Genomic DNA, 8,306 nt, shown 5'->3' with positions numbered 1-8,306 from the left:
AGCTGAAACAAAGAGACACACAGAATCACTTGTGAGTTTTCGTCCCGGATTGCCATAATAGACTCAAACAAACTATCAGAATCAAGGGTCACATCACACTGTCCAAAATCTTCAGCAAGCGAAATGATCAGACACACAAAAGTATCATGCTTCTTTCTGACCATCCACTTAATCCCTTACTTGTCAACTGAATGTCTGTCTCCCACACAAACACACCCCAGAGCTACATAGCAAATTATCCAGTGTTAAATCAACACTGGGTGTTAAATTAACACTGAAAGTGTGTACCCCTATAGACATTGGAAAGTGTTAAATTAACACACTGCTTAGTGTAAAGAACATATATCTATTTTTTTATTTAATTTCTCAGAGTGCCTATCCTGTCAAGTGAACTGTAGAGTTACAGCACTATCCATGAATGTATCTGTTAGTGACAGAGACATAGTTGTTGCATTCATCCATTTTCAGTCCTATAGCCTTCACCAAGTGAGATATTTAGTGAATATGTCATCATAAATTGTTTTTTTTACCTATATTTAACTAGGCAAGTCAGTTAAGAACAAATGCTTATTTTCAACAACGGCCTAGGAACAGTGGGTTAACTCCCTTGTTCAGGGGTAGAACAACAGATTTTTACCTTGTCAGCTCGGGGATTTGATCTTTCAACCTTTCGGTTACTAGTCCAACGCTTTCACGACTAGGCTACCTGCCACCCATTTAATGTTAAGGGCCTACACTCTGAAGATAACAAATTAAATGTTGAATTATCACTCATTGTTGTAAAATAACCCCAGTGTTGGTGTTAATAACCAGAGTTGAACCAAAACCAAAACCACGCCCATCATAATCACATTTCACAGCGTGCTCTATTTCAGGTTGATTTTAAGATTTTTTTGTCAATATCTACGTTTTTTTAATGTACATTGATTAATTGATGTTATGCTTCTCAAATACAAATGTCATACATTTTCTAAACTAATCCGATATGTTACTGAAATGGTTGTTCCAATTTAGATGCTTTAGGTAGTGTCATATTTCAGTTTTCCCAACCCTGGCAGTCATTTTGAATGATCTAAAATTCAGAAGGTTCGATCCCCTTTTCCGGCTGGATTTCTACCGGAATTAGACATATTTTTGCAAGCTAGCATAATGTGACAGGTTGTGTGATTATCCAAACATGGGTTAATTTAACCATCAGATGGGTTTTTATTCACTTTCTTTCTGGGTTGACCAAGCAGCCTGGTCTTTTTATTGAAATCCATAGGTTATTTTCAGGAGGTGTGGCTTTTAGATAGTTATTTTTTGCCATCTGTGAGATTAAATGTAATTCCGGTTAGTCATGTTAACTGCAATTTTACATTTTCATTTAATATTATTTCACATCACATATTCAAACACCAAAATATTAACATTATTATTTACATATTGCACTAAAGTGGTTACTAACCCATTGGGGATATAGCATTATGATTTGCATAGGCTTTTAAGTAATTCATATACTTCTGCAGGCATAATTAAAGCTACAGAAATGTCAGCATTCAGCTGTAACATGTCACAACAATTCAACAGAACAGATGAACAGGAATTAGATTTACTCTCACGGATGGCCCAAAATAACTTCCTTAAAGCCAGGCCCCTACAACTCCAAGCCTCCATACTTCTGATTTGACCCTCTGGGTCATATCTCAACAACCCATCATCACCAAACCAACCTTGCTCTTTAAAAAAAAATAAAAAAAAATAAATGACCCATTGCCTGCAACCCAGCAGTTGGGTCATCCAAACAACCCTGAGTGTAAGGGGAGCTTAAATTCATGAGCTCGCCTTGACTGACAGCTCTTTGAAACTCCTATGTCAAGCAACTTCGATGCAGTGAGCAGTGTTGCAGTCACATCAAGTCAAGCAAATTTGGTGATACACAAAGCAACTCATTCAACATTGAACTTGCATATCAACATTTTTCTTGTGATGCAGTCCACCTCCACTAATGGATGTGTTGACTTAACAACTTCGTCAGAGTTTTGAATGACACTTCCCCCCTTTGGTTCATGCTTGCTGAAGACCTAGCTAGCCAGTAACAAGCTAACACAGGCATAGATGAAAGTGGAAACATAAGTGTCTTTGCCATAGATGAATAGGGTAAACTTTTATTTACATTTGCTGACACCCTACAGTCAAATTTTGGCACCAGTAGAGTAGCTATTTAGCTATATAAACCACGCCCTTCTTCAAACATGCCTTCCCCCGATGTTGGTTACAATGCGGTACTTATTTCAATTAGGTAAGAGAATATCATGTTGCCATTGTTGTATTAAAATATCCCCTTTTCCTAACGAATCCAATTGTTTTACATGGGGCAGGAGACCAGTAACTTTATGATCAAAATTTATCAATGTAGAATCTACAGTAATTTTTCATACTTTGGTCATCATACTTTGATCTGGTTTCCTTCAAATATCATCCAATTTCATGAAGAACATGACTTTGACTGTTCATGACCTTTGAATAGTTACATTTGAATGATAACATGTTCACTTAGGATCTCACCTGGTGAGGTCCATAGGGGTAGAGGAAAGGAATAAGAAATCTGGTGCAGGCCTTTACGGAAAACAAATACATTTGACTACAGGAGATTTTTACCTTGTCAGCTGAGGGATTTGATCTAGCAATCTTTCGGTTAACTGGCCCAACACTCTAACCACGAGGCTACCTGCCACCCCAGAGAAGATCACATCTGTTGTTGTGATCTTCTCTGTTGGAATCGTCAGTCCGTCTGCTGGAGAGTCAGTTCATCCGAGTCTCTCTCTTTCTTTCTGTTTCCCTGAAGATCAAAGTATTTTGTGGTTGGAATGGATACTTCAGAGTACCATTCAGAAATGTTCTCAAAGAATAGATGTTTCGGCGGATGTCGGTATTCTCATCACAGATTTACATAATTTCTAGCTGCAGACTAGTAATTAGTATCTAAGATTTGCTCTTATTCTGTAGGGATCGATAGTCTCAGAGTTGAGCCGTTTCCAGCCGTGTAGCCAGTGCTCCATGTGGTATGGTTTTCTAATCTTGGTACTCAAACCTGTGCCACCTCAGTTTACACCAAGGTATGCGTGGTCTAAACTATTTGCAATCGCAGCTCACGCTGTGGGTTTGCTCAGTCTAAAGAGGATTTTCTTAGGAGGGGCTTTAATTCGTAACAGTAGAAAAGGAGGTTCTATGAGCCTGATCATGTCTGTGCTCATGGGGGAGGGCCAATGACTTAGTTAAACTTTAAAGGGAATACAATTCTCTCACATTAAAGGTTATACATCATTTCACAAATAGTTTCATCTTTACTCAATCATATTATTCAAGAATTAGATGCAAATACCATATTTGAGAAATGTACACATTCAGAGATACAGTTATGTGTGTCTCCTGTCCTTCGTGAGCTCACCAAATGAAACACACTCAACATAACTGTCACTTAAGTGTCCACGGACATTTCCCACAAGTGGACAATTAGTTTAATTTTCCCATTTTTGGAGATTTAGGAGTTCGGCCATGTGAAATCCATTGATCACTCTGTGGTCTCTCTCTGCATGAAAAGGGGGAATGGGTCTCCGCCAGGAATTTACGACCAGAGATAACAGAACCTGGGTGTAGGAGAGAGTGAGAAGCCATCATCTATACTCAGAAAGGGCCACATCATGACATAACTAAGTTATCAACTGTGTGGTGTCACACTACTTATGTCCACTTGTAATGAGAATGATATCAAATGTACATTCTGCTACGACATGGCGTTTGTCTGAAGTTTTGTATGATATCTTTGCTTTATATCGTGTAACAACATAGTGTCTATTCTGGATGATGTGCCATTGGAAATATGGCATTTACATTTTTACATTTTAGTCATTTAGCAGATGCTCTTATCCAGGGCTACTGACAAGAGCAATTAGGGTTTAGTGCCTTGCTCAAGGGAACACACAGATTTTTCACCTAGTAAGCTTGGAGATTCAAACCTGCGATCTTTCAGTTATTGGCCCAGCGCTGTTAACTGCTAGGCTACAGTGATACGGCTGTGCCTTGACAGAAGCACTACAGGATGTGGAGACAAGAGTGCTAGTAGGCGCCAGAATCAAATCTACATCTGTGCTCCCATTTGCCCATGTTTCTTGCAGATCATTTGAATGGTAACATTTTGTGATACTCAACTCAACCTGTGGTATAAGCACATTCATACAGTAGCTGTTTCATAACACCTCAAATGAATGTCACTATACTGAAGGTGTCTGTGCACACACTATAAAGCCATATGACAAGGTTATGACGTCCGTCATTCCATTCAATGTAATAATGTGACACAGAGGTTGGTAAATGACAAAACACCCTGTTATAACATCTGGTATGTAGACTCTTATGTAGCATGTAATAACATATTGCATAAGTTGTCTTGCAGACTGTGTAATAGCAGTTGTTACTAACAGTTGACATTAGAGAATATGACAACAGGATGAACAGTCATCTATAAAACCCATTATTAACTAGTTTTACAACATCTTATGCTGTTACTCACTACTATTTAAAAATACTTATGACAGCTTATGACATTTGGTATGATGTGTAATATAGCTGTTATAAAGGCGTCATCAACAAGGATACCTACAGTAAAGTGTTGACCGAAATGTCCGATTAACTGCTTTAGTCAACCAGCTACAGTAACAATTTCTACCCATTGAAATGGATGGTTGGAAAGCTCTCTAGTGAGAGAAGTACAGTATTATGATGGTTATAGTAAGTCATTCATTACTGGACGATCGCCAAAACCGGCATAGGGGAAAATGAATGAAAATTACTTTCCCACACGGTGTCAATGTAATTACTCATATCTGACATGATTGACCTCTCACAATGAATCTGATGACTGATGTTCAAGACGTGAATGACTTGAGACAAAACAAAGAGAAGATTTGGAGTGAAAAACTCAGCAGAGTGTAAAACAAGATAACGTAACTCACAAAAGAACGTAACAGAGAAGAACATCAAGACAGTACAAAATATACAATAAAAAAAAACACAAAATGTCAACTAACTGACTGAACCCTAGTCAACACTTTACATTTACATTTACATTTAAGTCATTTAGCAGACGCTCTTATCCAGAGCGACTTACAAATTGGTGCATTCACCTTATAACATCCAGTGGAACAGCCACTTTACAATAGTGCATCTAGATCTTTTAAGGGGGGGGGGGGGGGGCAGAAGGATTGCTTTATCCTAGGTATTCCTTGAAGAGGTGGGGTTTCAGGTGTCTCCGGAAGGTGGTGATTGACTCCGCTGTCCTGGCATCGTGAGGGAGTTTGTTCCACCATTGGGGTGCCAGAGCAGCGAACAGTTTTGACTGGGCTGAGCGGGAACTGTACTTCCTCAGTGGTAGGGAGGCGAGCAGGCCAGAGGTGGATGAACGCAGTGCCCTTGTTTGGGTGTAGGGCCTGATCAGAGCCTGAAGGTACTGAGGTGCCGTTCCCCTCACAGCTCCGTAGGCAAGCACCATGGTCTTGTAGCGGATGCGAGCTTCAACTGGAAGCCAGTGGAGAGAGCGGAGGAGCGGGGTGACGTGAGAGAACTTGGGAAGGTTGAACACCAGCCGGGCTGCGGCGTTCTGGATGAGTTGTAGGGGTTTAATGGCACAGGCCGGGAGCCCAGCCAACAGCGAGTTGCAGTAATCCAGACGGGAGATGACAAGTGCCTGGATTAGGACCTGCGCCGCTTCCTGTGTGAGGCAGGGTCGTACTCTGCGGATGTTGTAGAGCATGAACCTACAGGAACGGGCCACCGCCTTGATGTTGGTGGAGAACGACAGGGTGTTGTCCAGGATCACGCCAAGGTTCTTAGCGCTCTGGGAGGAGGACACAATGGAGTTGTCAACCGTGATGGCGAGATCATGGAACGGACAGTCCTTCCCCGGGAGGAAGAGCAGCTCCGTCTTGCCGAGGTTCAGCTTGAGGTGGTGATCCGTCATCCACACTGATATGTCTGCCAGACATGCAGAGATGCGATTCGCCACCTGGTCATCAGAAGGGGGAAAGGAGAAGATTAATTGTGTGTCGTCTGCATAGCAATGATAGGAGAGACCATGTGAGGTTATGACAGAGCCAAGTGACTTGGTGTATAGCGAGAATAGGAGAGGGCCTAGAACAGAGCCCTGGGGGACACCAGTGGTGAGAGCGCGTGGTGAGGAGACAGATTCTCGCCACGCCACCTGGTAGGAGCGACCTGTCAGGTAGGACGCAATCCAAGCGTGGGCCGCGCCGGAGATGCCCAACTCGGAGAGGGTGGAGAGGAGGATCTGATGGTTCACAGTATCGAAGGCAGCCGATAGGTCTAGAAGGATGAGAGCAGAGGAGAGAGAGTTAGCTTTAGCAGTGCGGAGCGCCTCCGTGATACAGAGAAGAGCAGTCTCAGTTGAGTGACTAGTCTTGAAACCTGACTGATTTGGATCAAGAAGGTCATTCTGAGAGAGATAGCAGGAGAGCTGGCCAAGGACGGCACGTTCAAGAGAGCTGGACTCCTTTACTCAGATGTCAACCACACACACCACTAAGACATACTTTTTAGCAGGTTACTCTTTAGTCACCATGCAAGGCCACAGCTCCGCATGCTATCTCTGTAACACGTGCATGGTCCATGCTTTTTACTCCATCATCATACAGAGTACTAACCAGCAACGACTAACACATTCTCAGCATTATAGCAACGCACATGGTAAGACAGATAAGGTTAATCTTCTGACACTTGCACACATAGCACAACAGTAATTCATTTGTGGAGGGTGTCCAAACCTAACACAATTATCTCCAAGCATATAAATGACAACATGAAGCGCACCGTTTGTGATAAGAATGATAAAACCAGGAGAGGGAGTTCCTCAAAATCCTGAAACTTCAAAGGATGGATCTGTCATGAACATCGTCAGGGAAATGACCGGACCAAGGTGCAGCGTGGTGAGCGTACATTTATTTTTATTTAAGAATGTCGCCAACAAAAACAAGACACAACAAAAACGAACGTGAAGCTTACTAGGGCTATACAGGCCACTAACAAAGTCAACTACCCACAACTAAGGTGGAAAAACAGGCTGCCTAAGTATGATTCCCAATCAGAGACAACGATAGACAGCTGTCCCTGATTGAGAACCCTACCCGGCCAAAACATAGAAACAGAAAACATAGAAATAAAAAAAACTAGAATGCCCACCCTAGTCACACCCTGGCCTAACCAAAATAGAGAATAAAAGCCTCTATGGCCAGGGCGTGACAGGATCTAACAAGAAACTAATAGTTAAAGCTGGACTCCTTAGATGCTACATCAATTTTTGGACATATAAATGAATGATATACTGTATACCCATTGAACTTATGAATCCCTCATGAGCTTAGTTCAACTGTCGTACACCATCAGAACCAAAATACAAGCTTGTTTTACTCCAATGTTTGTAATGGGAAAGCTGTTCTGACTTTGTGGCTGTGTTAACTAGTAGAAATCCCTCTGTCAATTCCTGGTTGTAAAGATTCTACACTGTTTGCTCAATTTCTGTTCATGTGAGAAAACAAACACAAAATAGTGTAGGGGATCAATAGATATCTACTAGCACAATAGCAGATACCCATAGACTTCCAGTAATTGCCTTAACGCAAGTTAGCATTGGCTTGCGAAACGACCTCTAACTTCCTTCATACTGGACACATAAAAATGGTATCCACGAGTTCATCTGACTCTGGGGAAGTAGATAAAGGACCTCATTGCCAAAATACTAAAGTATCCTTTTAAGGCCTGCAGTGTGAACAAGACTTTAGAGAGCCTCCAGGCAGAGCTGCATAGTGAGGACTAGCTAATGAGCCATTGCAATTGAGACACAACATGAGCCCCATGGTGGTTGCTTCTCCGTGAGGACCACAAACTTAACTGAAGACACTGTGTTGTGGTAGCCAGGTGGACCTCATGACTTAGCTGCAGGACCATTCAAAAATCTATAAAGTTTTACTCTTTTTATCAGAACTAACTTTAAACCTGCTGTTAATCCTTCCTAATGGCTATCTTCATGCTACATATTAATCCTAAGTGTACCAATAGTTTGCAGTAGCAATTACAATACTTACATGAATCCATGTATCTTCTTAGAGATGATAAAACCAAGGTCCTCCTCTTCACTTCGTTTTACACTGAGTGGTTTCAGGTTGACTGAAGTGTGATTTTAAGGAAGATTCTTCAGTTTGACAAGACATTGCTGGAGAATGTTTTCTTCAGGTGTGAAACAACCTCAGCTGGAT

This window comes from Salvelinus fontinalis, chromosome 19 (assembly GCF_029448725.1).
Source record: "Salvelinus fontinalis isolate EN_2023a chromosome 19, ASM2944872v1, whole genome shotgun sequence".
In the NCBI taxonomy this organism is placed as follows: domain Eukaryota; kingdom Metazoa; phylum Chordata; class Actinopteri; order Salmoniformes; family Salmonidae; genus Salvelinus; species Salvelinus fontinalis.
This window is presented reverse-complemented; position numbering follows the sequence as displayed.